Here is a 17,398-nt window from a genome sequence, read left to right on the forward strand (position 1 = left end):
CTTTGATTTGTATTTTGTTTTCAATTGGGAGAAAATGGGTATGGGATATAAATTAGAGCTCTTTCCACCAAAGTATGGAGGTGTAAGTGATGATAGATTTTATGGTAGTGAGTTCTGTGAGTCATATTTCAATCTACAAAAAAAAATGCCATCTTAGAGGCTGGGGTTTTGGAGGCTACTGTGGAGATGCCCAGATACCACGCCCAGACTTTAATAAAAAATAAAAATATATTTTTTCTGATTCTTGATTATTGATAGGCTGTGTGATGAGCAACATCATCGGCCTATCTCTGGGTCCCTAAACTATAAATAAGATAAAAGAAAACAAGATCAGCAGAGAGACAAATTAGGGCCTATTTTATGTGTGTCTGCTCTGAGGTCAAAGTCAAGAACAGGCAAATTCTGTGTGAGAGAGAGAGAGAGAGAAAGAGAGAGAGAGACGGGGGGAATAGGTAGGTGGGTGTGCTGGAGAGCTTCTGTGTGTCCCTCTGGATGCCCTCTCTGCCCTTTTCCACCTGCCCCATGACCTAAGAGGCCAGCTTAGATGTGCTGCATGAAGGGGCCCTTTTGCATCTGGCTTCCCATTAGGTTTAGCTCATGGGGTCACTGGCAAAAGATTGGAGGAATGAAGGGACATGAAATTGGGGTATTTATTTGGCCAGCTTGCCCCCTATAGGGTCTCTGTAGGCTGGTTGCATCCCTTAAGACCACAGCTTCTGCCACAGTCCTCTCCACACAACTCTGTCACCAGTTTTCCAGATATCAGTGGGGCTTGGTAACAGCACCCCCTGTTACCAGTTTCCAGGCAGGCCCTATCCTTGTTTCTCTGCACCCAACCCACCCCTTTGTAATTAGTCTCCTTATTAACTATTCTCCAAATACCTAATTTGAGCTCATCCACTATTTCCTTCTGAGCTTTTGATTGATAAAATAGATATGCATACATTCCTTGCTCCAGAAACAGTGACTCTTCTATCTATCAGCAGGAAATAACTTTTTTTTTATATTAGCATGAAATGAAATTTTCCACTGCACAGAATTTTAAGTCATTTCCCCAGAAGCAGACCCTGGGATGAGGATTTGTGTGCAAGAATGTTGTTAAAGAGATACTCCTTCATTCTGTAAGGGAGCGTGGTGGAGAAGAGAAGAAGGAGGGGAGGGAGGAGCAAGACAGGGAAAGCAGAAGAGAAGGAGCCAGCTGAGGGTCCACTTTCAGGCAAAGCCCCAACCTCATCCGGATCTGGAGAGGAGCTTTGGAGCATAAACCACATTCCAGAATGTGCCCTGATTTGACTCAGGGGAGCTAGGCTTTTGATCTCCTGCACCAGTAACTCAGGGACCCAAGAGCATCTAGGCAGAGCACCATCAATTTATAGTTCATATATATTCCCTGTAATTTGAAAATAGAGAGGGGAGACATGCTGATTATTAATTGGTTTAATAATGGAGTTATTAGTAGAGAGGAATGAGAACCACCTCCAGATACCAAAAAAGCTCACCGCAGATGCTAAGGGGACACATCCTTTGAAAAACACCACGTGGAATCATATAGTATTTGCTTTCAATGGACTCAGTTAATATACTTTAATAGTAGTAAAAATCAAGACATGGCTTAATCTTCTTAAAAAGCAGAGGCATCTTTGTGGGAATCTTAACTACCAGATGCAGGTAGTAAGTAGTTCTATGGTATGTGTGCGTGTGGTTGGAGGGACGGGGTGGGGGGGTGTATCAACACTTGCCATTTCCCTCTGAAGTTCCTAACGCTTGGAAATTTGTCATAGCATCTTTTCTCATCTGCAGTTCAAACAGTTTTTTCCAGCAGGAATTCAGCTGAAGTTGAAATCACCATCTGGCATCTCATATTGAACCCGGTTCTTTGCGTGCCAAGAACTTCTTCTTTTGGCAATGACGTTGACTGTGATCTTTCGAAAATGTTTCCTGGGTTGGCAGTCTTGACTGAACAGAGCAAGAAGCCTGTCTTGGAATTTAGGAAGAGATATGCTGAGCAAATCGTGGCCCTGGGAAGAAAAGCGCAAGGTGAAAAGTTGAGCCTTAGGTTGTGAAACCCCAGAAGCCCTCTCTATCTTTTATTATTGAGCTAAAACCAGCTCAGGTGGAAAAAAAAAATCTCAGCAATATGATCAGTAGCAGCACAAATGTTGCACAAGACCTACAAAAGGAGTATTCAATTTGAAGCAATAAATGCTATTTAAGACTTTCCAGGTGGGAGGTAACATCCTCTCTGCTGTAGGGAAATAGGACAACTAAGAAGGGGTCTCTTCTCCCAAGGAATTCACTATCTTGGGGCTGGAGATGCATGGGTAGAAACAAGATAGACGATAGTGAGAAGGATAGCTGACGTGGTCTGCCTCTTCTCAAATGCCTGGGGACCCCTTTTTACCATTCCCGTTCTCCTCCATCAGCTCTGACATACTTTTGCTTCCAATGGCTTGCACCTATGGCTCTCCTGGAGTGGCTGCCCTTGAGTACTGTGTACACAGTCAGAGAGTGGGATATGCTTGGGAGCTGAGTTGCTTACCAGTGACTGTTCAGTGTAGGGATAAAAAGGCTCAGCCGCCTGGCCTTACAGCAGGACACAAACTAATGTCCAGGCTTTCCCTACCGAATGAGGTGGAGAACTCCCTCTGGGACTCTGTCTAAAGGCACTCTTGCTCAGTCCCTTTCTCTTGTCCGTCTCCTTCTCTCCTTCATTTGCCAATCCCTTCAGGGAACATTTCCTTAATAAAACACTTCGCTACAAATCCTCCTCTCAGGATCTGCTTCTGGGAGCCTGACCTAAGTAAGACAGGCACTTCATAAGAACAGAAACAAAATGCTAAGACAGCAAAGAAGGACTGACTAATTCTGCCTGGAGATCAAGGACCTTTCCATAAAAGGAGGGTATTTGAGCCAGGCCTTGAAGGGTAATTTGGATTTTGCCAGGCAGACAGAACTGAGAAGTGTCACAATAAACCTGAGGAAAGTACATATATGTGCAGCACTAAGGAAGGGAATGGTGGAGACTGATGGGAGATGGGACTGCTAAGGTAGGCTGGGAGTTAAGTGAAGATGAGTCTTGAATGTTATTAAGGAGTTTGGACTTTAAAAAAATTGGCCATAGTGAGTGATTGTAGGTTTCTGAGCAGAGAAGAAACATGATACATCCTTTCAGAAAATAATTGAATGGAGGGGCGTGTGGGTGGCTCAGTCGGTTAAGCATCTGATTCTTGATTTCAGCTCAGGTCATGATTTCATAGGCATGGGATGGAGCCCCATGTTGGGCTCCACCCTGAGTGTGGGTCTTTCTTGGAATTTTCTCTCTCCCTTTTTCTCTGATCCTCCCCCCCCTCCCAGACAAAGATGGATAAGTAAACCTTTAAAAATTAAAAAAATTTAAGAAAATAATTGGATGGAAATATAAAGAATGGGTTGGTGGGGTAAGAGATAAACAATGGAAGCCAGCTGGGAGGGGTGATTGTTACAGCAATATTCTGGGTGAGGATGATGAGGGACTGACTTAGGGCACGAGAATGAAAAGGGAAGGATGGATCTAGAGGTTGAATGAATGGACTTATCAACTAACTAGATGTAAGTGGGAAAACAGCCATCAAAAGTGACTAAATATTGGTTTCGATCAAAGAGTGAATGATGGCGCCATCAACCAAGAGACAGAACCTAGGAGGAGAGAAAGACAGATGGGGGAGAGAAATCAGTGACTTCATTTTTAGATATGTTGAAATTGGATGAGACATCTGAAAAAATAATCCCTAATAACTCAAAGAAATTTGAATGAAATCTGAAAATTCATCTGGGAATAAAGAACAAAGAAAAAAAAGGGATATTAGGAACAACTGGAATATTCAGAGACTCGTGAAGTTCCAGTTCAAGGTTAGACCAAAGAAACACTTTTTAAAATTAGCTCTCTGGATAGAAATCAAAACAACAAAATCAACCATAGAAACCTGGACACCTTTTAAGAATAAGAACACTTAATATTCACTGGTCACAACAGTGTAATGACTCAGTTTCGCCAGGATTTTATTTTGCTGATTAAAACTAGAGTGGGGTGGATATGGCTTAAAGATTAGATCTGATGTATTACATCTGTGTGACTGTTCGGAGCAATCTATGAAAGCAGAGCCCTATGATGCTGGCGCTGAAATACAAGCAGAAAAATAGCGCTTTCAGTGTTTGTGACCTATTATCTGTCTACCGCAACACGTTGCTGGAGGAGGGACTCCTTAAGAAACAGTTCCATCAACTGACAGTGGCTATTTCCTTAATTATTGCTGTTCATTTGTTTATGGGCTTGAGCTGACTTAAAAAGAAATAAATCAATATGTCCATGAATTGTATTGACATTGCAAGCAGCACAATTAGAAGAAAAAGCACAAGTCCAAATTCTTAAAAAGTGTTTCAATTTGAGGAACAATCTACTTTATATGATTATAAGGTTGTTTCAAAAGCCAAATGAATTATAGGGCAACATAGAGGCTTCCTGACTCTGTAACAATGTTACATTTAGAGTCTTCTCTTTGAGAACCCCTGATAGTTAGAGAAACTAACACATCCTTCTATCTTAGGTAAGATGTTAAAGATTTTAGAAACCAAGTTACCCATAGAAATGATACAGAAAGAGAAGGTAGAAAATCCAAAGAACAAGAGAAAGAGGACATTAATTGTATTTATTCATTCATTCTCTTTTCCTCCCTCCTTCCCTCTTTTCCTTCCTCCCTTGGTTCCTCCAGTCCTCCCTCCCCCACTTCCAGAAACACGTGAGGACCTACTATGTGCCAGGAAGTGTACTAGGAGTTAGAGACACCATACTGAGCAAGGGAGACATACATGATCTCTACCTTTGGGGATTTTAAGTCTATCATACTTGATTTCAGATTCTGCATGTAAATAAAAGATGGTATCTCCTGTCCTTCACTCCTGTTCTCTCTCACCTTCATATTGTATATTAGAGCATATTAGGTTCACCCATTTTGGGGTTAGATGTGCCACCCATAACCCAACTAGGCTACCTTCATTTGGAATTCAACTCTCTCATTTAACAGTTGCGTACATTTGGTCAAATGACTTAACCTTTTGACCCTCCAACTCTTCATGTATTAAGCGTAGATAACAGCACAATAGCACATGCCTCATGGGACAGTTGTATTACAAGGAGATCAATTCATTTAGAACTTAGAATGGGCAGTGGACAATCAATTGATGTTATCCATTATTATTTTTAGCCTGCACAGGAATACATAGATGAAACAGGTCACATCTTTTAAAGAGCTTATAGTCTTGCCGTTGGAGACAGACAGGTACACAGATAAAGGCAATAAAGTGTGGTGGGTGAACAGTGAAGGAAGAGTGTTTAGGCTGCAGCTGGTCACAAAGAAAGAGAGTGGTGAATTCTTTTGGTCAACTCTTTTGAGATGGATGTAATATCAATCCAAAGTAGTTTCTTATTTCCCTGACCCTTAGGTAAATGATCCTTCCCTATTAGATGCCTGTTTTGCTTGCTTTATTTGCCCATAGTTATTCAACTGTGAATAATTATGTGAGCACAAATGCAGGCTTTTCATGAAGGGAATTGTGGTCCCTCTTTATTTACACTCTGAATAAAGGAGCTTCCCAGAATTGGTAAAACTGGGTTACACTCTCCTGATTTCTTGTGTTCAGTGGCATATTTCTTAGAGAAATCAGAGTTGTTTTTGCAAAGGGAAAATAGGTCTTGTCTTATCCCAGGAAGCAGTCTTATCCCTCTTGCCCATGACTGGCTAAGTCATTTTCATGTGATTCAATTCTGGCCAATAGGACCTGAGGTAAGTTGGAGGTTCTGGGAAAGATACTCTCAATTCTATGAGACTAATGAAAGCAGACACTACTATTCTTCCCTGGATGTTGTTTGTCTGCATGTGATGGCTGATGCTGCTGTAGCCATCTTGTGACCATGAAGACAGATACTGCTGGTACCCTAAGGATGGAAAAGTAAAAAGATGGTGATGAAGTGGGTCCCTGAAGACATCCTTGAGCTGCTGGATTTACCAACGTGAGCCTTGATCCATCTCCAAATGTCTTGTTGTGTGAGAAAATAACCCCTTAATTATTTAAGCTGCTTTTACATGGGTTTTCTGTTAACTTTCAGTTAACTCCTTGTGGTAACTTGTCCCCAAGTATTTGGGGGCACTTCCCTGTGGGAAAATTATACACGTCCTCCCTTTTAAGCCCAGGCATGGCCATATGACTTGCTTTGACAAAAGAAATATGAGATAATAGTTAGATGAGTTAAAGAAGAAATGATGGATCATTTCCAGGTAGACGCTTCAAGAGCCAACATATATTTTGTCATGCCCCTTCTCTCTTGCTCCTATGATCGGGGAGGCATGTTAAGATGTAGACCTTGCCAATCTGGTTCCTCAATCACTGCAACAAGTTAGACCTTACCCCTTCTATGGGGGACTGTAGCACGAACAAGAAGTAACCTTCATATGAAGCTGCTGAAGTTTGTTGTTACCACAGGCGACTCTAGTTTATTTCAACTGGGAAGCATCCTACAAGCTGTAGGGAAATGACAAAGTAAAGGCAGAACCTCAACTTGAGGAGTTCCTGCAAAACACAGCCTCGCCTCTGTCGACCGCACACCCTTCCTGTTCAGAGAGATGAGCCTCAGAACAGTAAGTAATTTAATCCAGAGAATGCTTGAAAAATGTCTTCACTTCAAATGCATTATTCAGAGTAAATGAATCACAACTTATTAAGTGTCTCTTCTGTAGCTCTGAGTTCACCTCATCACTTTGCCCCCCCCCCCCCCAAGCTTTCCTGGAATGACCTCACCATGCACTCTCCTGACCACATCCACCTTCACGCCTTCCCAGGGGGCTTGGTAGTGGCTCAACAATCACATAGCTGAATTTTCGATGCACAAATACGGAACGAGGGTGACGCCTCTGTGGGCAGGACTGGAGGATGATGAGGGTGACAGCTAACACTTATGTAGCACCGGTTCTACACCAGGTACCATTCTAAGCTCAATTTAGTAACTCCCTTAATCCTCACCTTACGAGGCAGTATTCTTACCATCTCTTCTTTACAGATGAAGAACCAGAGGCCCAGAGGGAGAGAGAGAGAGGTTAAGCGTCCTGTCCAAAGTCACACAACTAAAACGTGGTGACACTCAGATTCAATTTCAGGCAATCTGGCTCCAGAGTTGTATTCTCTGATGCTTAGCCAAGCCCTCGGCATGGCCGTTCTTGGAAAAACAAGAGGTTAAGAAGTCCAGGTGGGCTTCGCCTGACTGAAAACCCAGCTGGGTTTTGTCTCACAATTTGCAAAGCACATCTAGGTCCTGGTTTTCCCAACTGTAACACGGCAACGCTTAGTGTTGCATCCTGTGTGAAGGAAGCGAGGCCCGGTGAAGACCCCAACATTGAGCTGGGCCTTGGTAATGTTATAGCGGCTGCTGTGGCTTGTAGGACAGGCCCCACAGGGGCAGAAGTCTGGGGCACAGGAAATGTCCTGCACAAATATGAAATGACCGTTCGGGGATTTCTCTAGACGTCTGGGGTGGAAGGGCCTAGGAAAGGCTGTCTGGAGAATCGTTTTTTGGGATCTACAGACAGAAAAGCAGCTGAAGTGCACTTGGCTCGTTGGAAGGAAGGCTAGATAAGCCTTTCGGACTGGCTGATTTAAGAGGGTTGAGATGTATTTTCGCGAGGCCTGCAAGGTATGCACGAATATGCATATGGGTAAGGAGCTGAGGGCCAGGAGCTTGGCCCTAAAATTGTTTCAGAAAAGCTTTGGAGATGTAGCTCAAGAGGGAGAACTTAGTTTGGGAAAATGCAGTTAACTAACAGCAAGTCCTTTAGGTTGGTATCTCTAAAATCTGTTTCGAATTTGAACACGTGTCACCATCCCCGTTATGGCCACTGCCAGCGCCCTACTTGGGGCCACTGCTGTGACTCTCCTAGACTTCTGCATCAGTCCGGCTGGTCTCCCTGCCTCCATTCTTGCCCCTGTCCCATCAGCCTGCCTCGCAGGAGACAGAGTGATCTTTAAAAGATCTTTAAGGGGCGCCTGGGTGGCTCAGTCAGTTAAACGGCCGACTTCGGCTCAGGTCATGATCTCGCACTCCGTGAGTTCGAGCCCCGCGTCGGGCTCTGTGCTGACAGCTCAGAGCCTGGAGCCTGTTTCAGATTCTATGTCTCCTTCTCTCTGACCCTCCCCTGTTCATGCTCTGTCTCTCTCTGTCTCAAAAATAAATAAACGTTAAAAAAAATTTTTTTAAAGATCTTTAAAAGAAGGCAGGCAGTGCCTATGGCTGCTTCTCACTCTTAGAATAAACTCCAAACCTTTACTATGAAAGCTGTCTCTGCCTAACACCTGGCTCTCATCTCTCACCACTCTCCGCTGCCACCCTCCCCCATTCTCCCCCCAGTCCAGCCCCCTGGCCACACTTCTATTATATGAACACACCCAACTCCTTCCTGCATTTTCCGCCCCCAACTGTCCGCATAGCTGACTCCTTCCCCTCCAGCGATCCAAACATCACTGTCTCCAAATTCTCGACCACCCTGTTCCCTGCCCCTCACCCTCTCTGGGCACCCTCTACACCATTAGCAGACTTCCTTTCTTCACAGCACTCACTGCTATGTGAAATGGCCTTGTTCATCCATTTGCTTATTTACAGGGCTCTTGCTAGAATCCCCTTTTAGCCTGACTGGGCCTTCTTCACCTCGGTCGTGGCTATATCCCCAGTGCCCAGATAAGTTCCCAGTGCACAGAGGCTCTGCAAACTAAGAAATAAGTAATTTACATTTAATTTCCATCAGTAATACATTTCAAACAATTTACTTATATGCCCCGGTGGAAAAAAGAAGGAGAAAAAATTAATTTTATTTACATTTAATTGAATATTGATGTATTCTTTGGATGATGGCAATGAAAGAGTGATATTTGAACACAATTTTGTGAGGTTAATCTACTCCTAGAAAATCTGAAATTACATACGGTTCAGGATAAATTAGTTTTACGTAGGAAATTAAAAACCCGGGAGCCAGGACTGATAGGTTCCTACATTTAAATATCATGAAAATATAAAATTTAAATACTATGAAACTGTAAAATACACTACAATGTTTCCATAATAAAGAGCTTATAGTTAGTAAGGGCAAGCGATACAATGTCAAAATCCAGCTAGCCATATGTTCTTTACTAATTTCTCTGAATAATATAATGGCACTGTACGTTTATTTGGAGTCCGTTGAAATATGAACATTATCCCTGTCTGGGTATTAATTACATTTGCCTCTTTGCCTGATTTCGGGATTAGATTCAGCATTTTTATATTTAAGGATTCTGAAAGGAAAGCTCTCCGGGCTATAATCACCTTCAATCCCCATATGACTAAATTTGGTCATATTTGCTGATTGTATAGACAGCCCTTTCTGAGAAGTAAATATTAATGCTGACTGGTTTTGAAAAAAGAACCCTTGGGGCACCTCTTCTTCTTTCCATTTTTAGACACCTCTGTTAGCTGCTTTAACACTCGAGTAGAAGTGTTTTTAAAGGAGCCTGTGAAGATTTGGAAAAGATTTTATTTTTAATACCCCAGATTGCATTCTCTGCATTTGGTTGGTTTTGTTACATGTGTTCCATCTGTCTTGGAGATATGGGAAACTCAGTCGGGAAAAAATCGAAAGGGCAAAATTGTTTCCCTAGCTCCATAAAATATCTAAAAATTACTTCACATGTAAGATCTGGTGCCTGGATTCCTTCACTTCTAACTTCTACACTGCCCAGGGGTAGTCTTCCCTCCAAAGCAGGAAGAGGAGAAATTGCTTAGTTACTCCCCAGTTGGAAAGTGTGCAAGGTAGAAAGCCTTTGAGAAAGGCTTCACCTTGAAAGATTTCTGCAAGACTTATCATTTCAGGTGAATTTCATTAACACACAGATTGGTTCTTTTATTATGAATATCCTTAAAGTAAAATCCGCTTCCTTGCTGGCTACAGTTGATCTGGGATTTCTGGTATCTTTTTTTAATGGTTCAGGCTAAGTACTGGATGAAAAACAAATCTGAAAAACCAAACAAAACATTTCTTTGCCTATCCCCAGCTGCACCTGACAGTGAAAGAAGTTGAAATCTTACTCCTCGCTGGACATTACATCCAATTTCAAGCTTCTATTATCTTTTTTAAAAGCCACTGCAGAATACCTCGTAACGTTTTTTGTTTTCTCTGAAAATCAGCTGGTTATGTTTGTAATTGGAGCACTTCATGGACAGGGTGTCTGGGAGATATAAGTGCTTTCATTCCACCCTACCATTGTTTAGCATTATTTTTATGCATTTATTGAGGGTCTTGGAGCCTCAGAGAGTGAATTTCTGGAGACTACAGCTCTTTTATGATGTGTGTAGCACTGAATAAAATATGGATTCTTCAGGATCATCTTAAAAGGGACTTTAATCTGGAGCTATGAAGTAACATTTCCTTGGTGTGTGTTTATCTGCAAATGAACAGAATCAAACATTCGACAAACAAAACGGCCCCAACTTTATGAGCCTACTGAATTGAGATGGTGTCAGTGTCCTAGTTTGTTAATTTGGGGAGGATCATGGTTTTAGCATTATTATAAATAAAGTCTATTAAATCAAACATGGAGATGGTGATATTGAAATATCGTGTGATATTTCAATATTTTGCAGTTAGAACTCTGAGAATATAATAAATGACATTACATATCTAGGACAAAAATACCATGTGATGTTTAAAGCTGGCTTTACAGTTTATAAATCATGGCTCACACTGATAAATGTATACATTAGTGCCTAATGCACATAATATCAAATTTTCTCATATCCTATGACTCATCTGAGAGCTCTGTTCACTTGTCATCAAGATCCCCTCTCTTGTTACAAGACCTTGTCATCACCTAGAACTTCTTCACTTCTGACATCTTGAACTTTGAAATTCCACTGACCTCAACCCTATATCCTTCCTCTCTTACACCCCCATCCCACCCATCTTCAGTCTTACCAAGGTGTCTGGCCTTCACTTGCCCCAGAAAATGGCCCCCAGCCCTCTTGGTCTTAAGGACATTCTCCTCATCTGACACAATCTCCTTACTCCTTTGACTTAATGGCACAGCCAGTCAACAAATCCTCAACTTTGGATCCATTCATCTGTTTTCTTCGGCCCATGAGTATTGCCGGAGAAAATCACATACCACGCTAATACACATTTTGAATTTCAAACCTCAACTAGGCATTCAAGACCATCTAAAATTCAAGACCAATTATATGGTTCCCCGTAAAATCAAACTGACCTGGATAACACGAACCACAGATACTTAGAACAGAGCGGTATTGAATAATACATATAATAATACATATAATAATATATATTATACATATATTATACATATATATACACATATACATATATAATACATATAATAATATATATTATACATATATGTATTATACATATATATGTGTATACATATAAATATATATATAATACATATAATAATATATACTCAAAATATACAATAAAGTTCATTTTCTCCCCTGGCTTTCATATGGGCCAAACTTTCCCCATTTTGGGGGTGTGTATTTCCTCTTATTTTCACTTTCTTTTGCAGTTTTCCAATAGATTACTTATTAAAGAGTTTAGAAGAATATTAAAGAATTTAAGATAAACAGAAGATATTTACTACATAGCTATTGCATGCTGAGCTCTGCTCTAGGTACAGGGATACAGTGGTGAGCCAAATAAACAGCTTTGCTCTCAGAAAGTTACAGGTGGGACAGCAGCATCCTGGGGAGGCAGTGGAAACTGTGGGCTACGCTGTGGAGAGACTACTTCCTGTACTAGGTGCGAGGGTGAGCCAGACTGCCTGGGTTCCAATCCCCGGTCCGGCACTTACTACCTGCGTGACCCCGGGCAAGTGGCCTTGCCTCTCTATGACTCAGTTTCCCTATCTGTAAAAATGAAGATTTTCTTAGTACCAACATCTTAGGGTCGTTAAGAGGATTAAATGACTGAAGACACAAGTAACATTTCCCCTGGTAGGCACTACACGATCGATCGTCAATTCGTAGCTGTCTCAACCATTGCTACAACCCCTCACCTTCATGGCCTGTGCCCTCTAGGCAGGGACAGAATCACCCTGAAGGGAAAGCTCCTTGCTTGGAGAAGTCACTCGCTTCTGGGGCCCTGGGAGAGGCCTCAGCAATGTGCTTGCAAAAGTAAGATACATATATTTTGAAAGTAAGACATCTTAATTGCACTGTTTAAGATGCCACTGTGTTAGGTAGCATCGAGGTGGCTGTGGGCACTTGGGGATTCAGCTAAGAGGAAGTTAGGTGGGAGACACATTTGGTCTGAGTTTAGTGGGGAAACATCTATGTGTTTTGGTCACTTCTACATCAGTTTCAGTGAGAGCTTATCGTCCTGGTGTGGAGGCAGCTCCCAGGCTTCCTTCCACCCACTGTGCCATAGGTGCGAGGCAGGATATGGTAGAGGGAATGTGTCCCGTGCAGGCTGACAACAGAGGTGGGGGGGGAGGGGGAAACGGGGTGCAAAACGTATAGAGCCAGAAGTTGGTCTGTGGAAGTTGGTGTAATCCTCTGATATATAAAACCATAAGTAGAGGATCCGCTTCTCAGGACACAGTCAAAACAGAAGTCCTTTCCTGTCAGGAACACACTAGATAAGGCAACATTAATAATTACCAGTGCATTTTGATGGACTGAATGTTGGTGCCCCCACCACTTATACACTGAAGCCCTAACACCCACTGTGATAGTAACTGGAGATGGGACTTGGGGGAGGTAATCCAGGTTAGATGAGGTCGTGAGGATGGGGTCCTTATGATGGAGTTAGTGGTCTTAAAAGAAGAGACCAGAGGGGCGCCTGCGTGGCTCAGTCGGTTGAGCATCCGACTTCGGCTCAGGTCATGATCTCGTGATTCGTGAGTTCGAGCCCCACGTCGAGCCCCACATCGAGCCCCACATCGGGCTCTGTGCTGACAGCTCAGAGCCTGGAGCCTGCTTCGGATTCTGTCTGCTTCTCTCTCTGCCCCTTCCCCCCTCATGCTCTGTCTCTCTCTGTCTCTCAAAAATGAATAAATGTTAAAAAAAAAAAAAAAAAGAAGAAGAGACCAGAGAACTTGCTCTTTTTCTCTTTGCCATGTGAGCACAGAGAGAGAAGGTGGCCATCTGAAAGCCAGGACGAGGGCTCTCACTAGAGCCCGACCATACCGGCACCTGACTTCGGATTTCCCGGCTCTAAAACTGCGAGACATAAAATGTAAAATGTCTGTTGTTTAAGGCACCCAGTCTACGGTATTTTGTTCTAGCAGCCCAAGCTAAGACATACATTACACTTTCTTTTCTTTTTTTAATTGGGATCACATCAGAGAGAAATGTAATTCCTGCATTTGCAGAACAGAAGCCCATGGCAGAACTACAAACAGCAAGTGGTCTGTGTGTAAAGTCGCAAGCTTTACGCATCCCATCCATCAACGTTAAAAAAACAAATAGCCACGAACCACATCAGAAGAAATGCTGAGTTCTTCTTCTACTCTCCCTTTAGAAAATATTACAAAATTATTTTCATTTTAGAGATCGATCAGAGTTTATAGCCAAATATAATATTATATATATATATATAGCCAAATATTATATATATATATAGCCAAATATAATATTATAGAGGCATGCCAGTCAATGAATATAGATCATATTGTTTTCTGAATTTTATAGTATTTGTGGCATGTATCTGGGTTTAAAAAATTTATAATGTGTGTGACTTCTTTTCCCATTCTAAATAATATCCACTGTGTCCCTAATTTTGGTTTTATAGATTTTGTGTTCTTTTTCTTAAATAGGCCCTCCTCCCAACCTACGTGTATTTCAGGCCCATAAGCCCTGATCCACTTCTACCAGGAGGAAAGAGGAAGGAGGGAATGCCTTGGCTTTTTTCCTCACCTCATCCAGACTGAGCTGTACGTTCTGTTATACTTCATGTCTTCTGTCCTAGAAGAGGAACACATGGCCCTACTCATTCCCTCTGCTTACAGCCTGATGGCCCCTGGCCTCCTACCCTACTCACCCACCTCTTCCGGTAGCTCTTTACCTCCACTGATGTCCCCACCCTTGGATGGCCATGTCCTTGCTCTCCACTGGCTCTTCCCTGTCACACCACAGGTGTGCTCACAAGTGTCATTGATTCTGGCCACCCACTTCCTGCCCACCTCTGTTTTAGAAGTTTCCTGACTCCTTCCCTCTCTCTCCACTCTCTTCCAGTGTTTTGAAAGAGAAGCTGATATATACGGCCTTGGCTTCCTCATTCCTCACTACATTGAGATCTGGTTTCTTGCAGGTTTAGGGAACTGTCCCCTGGAGTCACCACTGCCAGACTCCGGCCTCTGATTGGTTCGCCTCCTATGGGGCCTCTCCAGTGCCTCTGCAAATGTCAATACCACTCTGCCCTGCATCCTCTCTGTCGTGCCCCCCGCCCCTCCCCAGGGCCAGTCCTTCTGGTTCACCTCCTTCCCCTCTGACCACTCCACTTGATCTTGATCTCTTTGGCGGCCCCCTCTCCTCCCCGGGTTCCCTTAAGTACCTACCAGTGTCCCCCAGGCTCCGGCTCAGACCACTTGTGTCCCCATCTCCATGCTATTCCTGGATATGCCTGTTCATTCGGTAACAAGTCTCTGCTCTTGACTCTGCAGCGAGATTTCTATTCCCATGGTTGGTCCTGAACTTTGTAGCCACATTGCCAACTTTCTGCTGGAAAGATCCATCTGCTTCTCACACGCAACATCTTCACAAATGAAGACCCTCCTCCTCCTCCTCCTCCTCCTCTCCAAACCTCTCCTCCCTCCGTGTTGTCCATGGTGAAAGGTGTCACCATCAATCACCCAGGTGTTCTTAGAGCCTCCTTCTTTTCCTCCTCCCCCCCCCCACTCCCCATCTCCAATCATTAACAAGCATTACTTATTTTATCTTTAAGCCAGATGTTCTTCTTTTTATTGAATCACTAGACCTCTCAGCAGTATGGTGAAGACTTTGGATTGCTTCTAGAATAATGCTTTTTAGAGAATAAAACAAAATCAAAGGATCAAAAAGGAAATAACTTTTTGAAATATGGCTTCTGAAATTATAAAAAGTTTTGATATGGTAATACATGTAATAATACACTAACAGTATTAAATACTTGGATCCAATGTCAGGTGTAATTACCATCATTTTATTTTTTTAATGTTTATTTACTTTTTTTGAGAGAGAGACAGAAGCATGGGTGGCATGGGGGGGGGGGTAGGTGAGGGGGCAGGGAGAGAGGGAGACACAGAATCCGAAGCAGGCTCCAGGCTCTGAGCTGTCAGCACAGAGCCTGATGCGGGGCTCAAACTCATGGGCCATGAGATCATGACCTGAGCTGAAGTCGGACGCTAAACCAACTGAGCCACCCAGGCACCCCTAATTACCATCATTTTAAAGTAATGAGGACCACAAATGATACTCGGGGATTCTTGGAGAAATGCGATGTGAAAAATCTGTGATTTCTTTTGATGACAAAGCCATACATACTGCTAATGTAATTTTCTTATATTAATCATCAAAGAATATGATAAATTTTAGTAAGAGAAAAGTAAAAATAATGATATAGTGTTTCTCCCATACAGGTTTACAAACCCCTTGAGTTCTATCCAGACTAAGAAGACCTATTTTAAAATGATCTCAGAGGGGCACCTGAGTGGCTCAGTTGGGTAAGCATCTGACTTTGGTTCAGGTCATGATCTCATGGTTTGTGAGTTTGAGCCCTGTATCCAGCTCTGTGCTGATAGTCTGGAGCCTGCTTCAGATTCTGTGTCTCCCTCTCTCTCTGCACCCCCCCCCCTGCCCCCACTCATGCTCTGTCTCTCCCTTTCAATAATAAAATAAACAATAAAAAATTTAAAAAAATGATCTGAGGAACTTTCCTACTTCCATTGCTCCTGCCACTGACCTAATTAGGGGCCTTCCTTCCACATGGAATCTCCACAGGTGCTTGATTGGCTCCTCCCCTTTCTTCAAAGCCCAATCTTGTTATTGCAGTGTTCCCAGCATGCCTGAGAAGAGCCCCCCTCCATCCTGTCACCTAAACTGAGTGCCGAGTATCAGGCTTTGTCTCCTCAGTAGAGCTCAGACTCGTCCATCTTCTCCACCCAGCTTGACCATCTCATTGGTCCATTTGATTGCTCACGGCCACCTCCCTGCTACCCTGGGTTTGCCTCACCAATCCTTCTGGAAGCACAAATCTCTCTAAAACCCAAATCAGATAATGACACCCTGTTGTTTCCAATCCTCTCCCGTCTTCACTATACAATTTGGGCTCCTTAGCCTCCCATGGCTTCTGCCCACCTTTCCACCCCACTCCTGCTACTCTGTTCCAGCCACCTCTCACTTCTAGAGTTAGCCAAACTGGAAGATAATTGAGGGTCAGAGCAAGGGCTCTGGAGCCAGAATACCTCAGTTCAAATGCTGGCTGCACCGCTCACGAAGGACGTGACCTTGAAGAACCACTCCATCCTTTAGGCCTCAGGGACCTCAGCTTTAATATGGAGCCGTAAGAGTGCTTGCCTCACAGAGTTCTGAGAACGAAGTGATATGACACGTGTGAAGTATTCAGAATGGGGCCATACTATATAGAGAAGCAGAGAAAGAGAGGGACCCTGGTATTATTTCATGTTTCCCTTGTGGGGAATGACCTCTTTCATGTTTTCTGCTTGGCCAACTGGTCCTTTAGGACTCAGCTCAGGCACCTCCTCCTCCTGAGAACCTTCTGGAACATGGGCTGGGGGCCTGGGGGGGGGGGGCAGGCAGGGTTCTGGACTCCATGGCCCCTACCCAGCCATCACTTAGCTGCATCCCACAGGAGAATGTGCGGCCCTCTAGGTGTGGGAGGTGGCTCCCTCCGTTTGTAACCCAGGAACTGCAGAGAGCCAGGCACAGGGTGGGTGGGTGTTCAGCAAGTGTGTAGAGGCTGAATGGATTAAAGAGAGAATTCAAACCAAAGGACAAAGTGTTAAATAAAGAGAAGCCAGTTCTCTCCTACTCTCCTGACAATTTGCTTTTCAAAGTATTATATACAACATGGACTTATCATACTGTTTTTCTGCATGGTCCTGTCTGCAGTGAATCCCTCCCTGGCCAATTCTGGGGCTCGATAGCATGAAGCTTCTGAAAAAGAGAAAAATGTAACATAGGGTCTGGAAGGTGTGGGGGGGGGGGCGGGGAGTGGGCAGGACTCTCCACCACCAGCCACTGGACAAGGAAACCCTCAGGAAACAGGCATCCAAGGACAGGATATGCGCTTAATACTCTTTTAGCAAAGGAGACTACAGCAGTAGGAGCAAG

The 17,398-nt window shown here is 43.4% G+C and overlaps 1 long non-coding RNA gene across 1 annotated transcript; it reads right to left on the bottom strand.

Annotated features, from left to right (window-relative positions):
• Nucleotides 1-13,722: 13,722 nt before the first annotated feature.
• On the bottom strand, nt 13,723-17,179 carry LOC113601557 (uncharacterized). Its single transcript, XR_003422847.2, has 3 exons — nt 16,510-17,179; nt 14,626-14,788; nt 13,723-14,032 (listed from the first exon to the last, which is right to left on the bottom strand). It is a non-coding gene; the product is annotated as an uncharacterized LOC113601557 (long non-coding RNA).
• Between the last annotated feature and the right edge of the window lie 219 nt (nt 17,180-17,398).

This window comes from Acinonyx jubatus, chromosome B3 (genome assembly GCF_027475565.1).
Source record: "Acinonyx jubatus isolate Ajub_Pintada_27869175 chromosome B3, VMU_Ajub_asm_v1.0, whole genome shotgun sequence".
NCBI lineage: Eukaryota > Metazoa > Chordata > Mammalia > Carnivora > Felidae > Acinonyx > Acinonyx jubatus.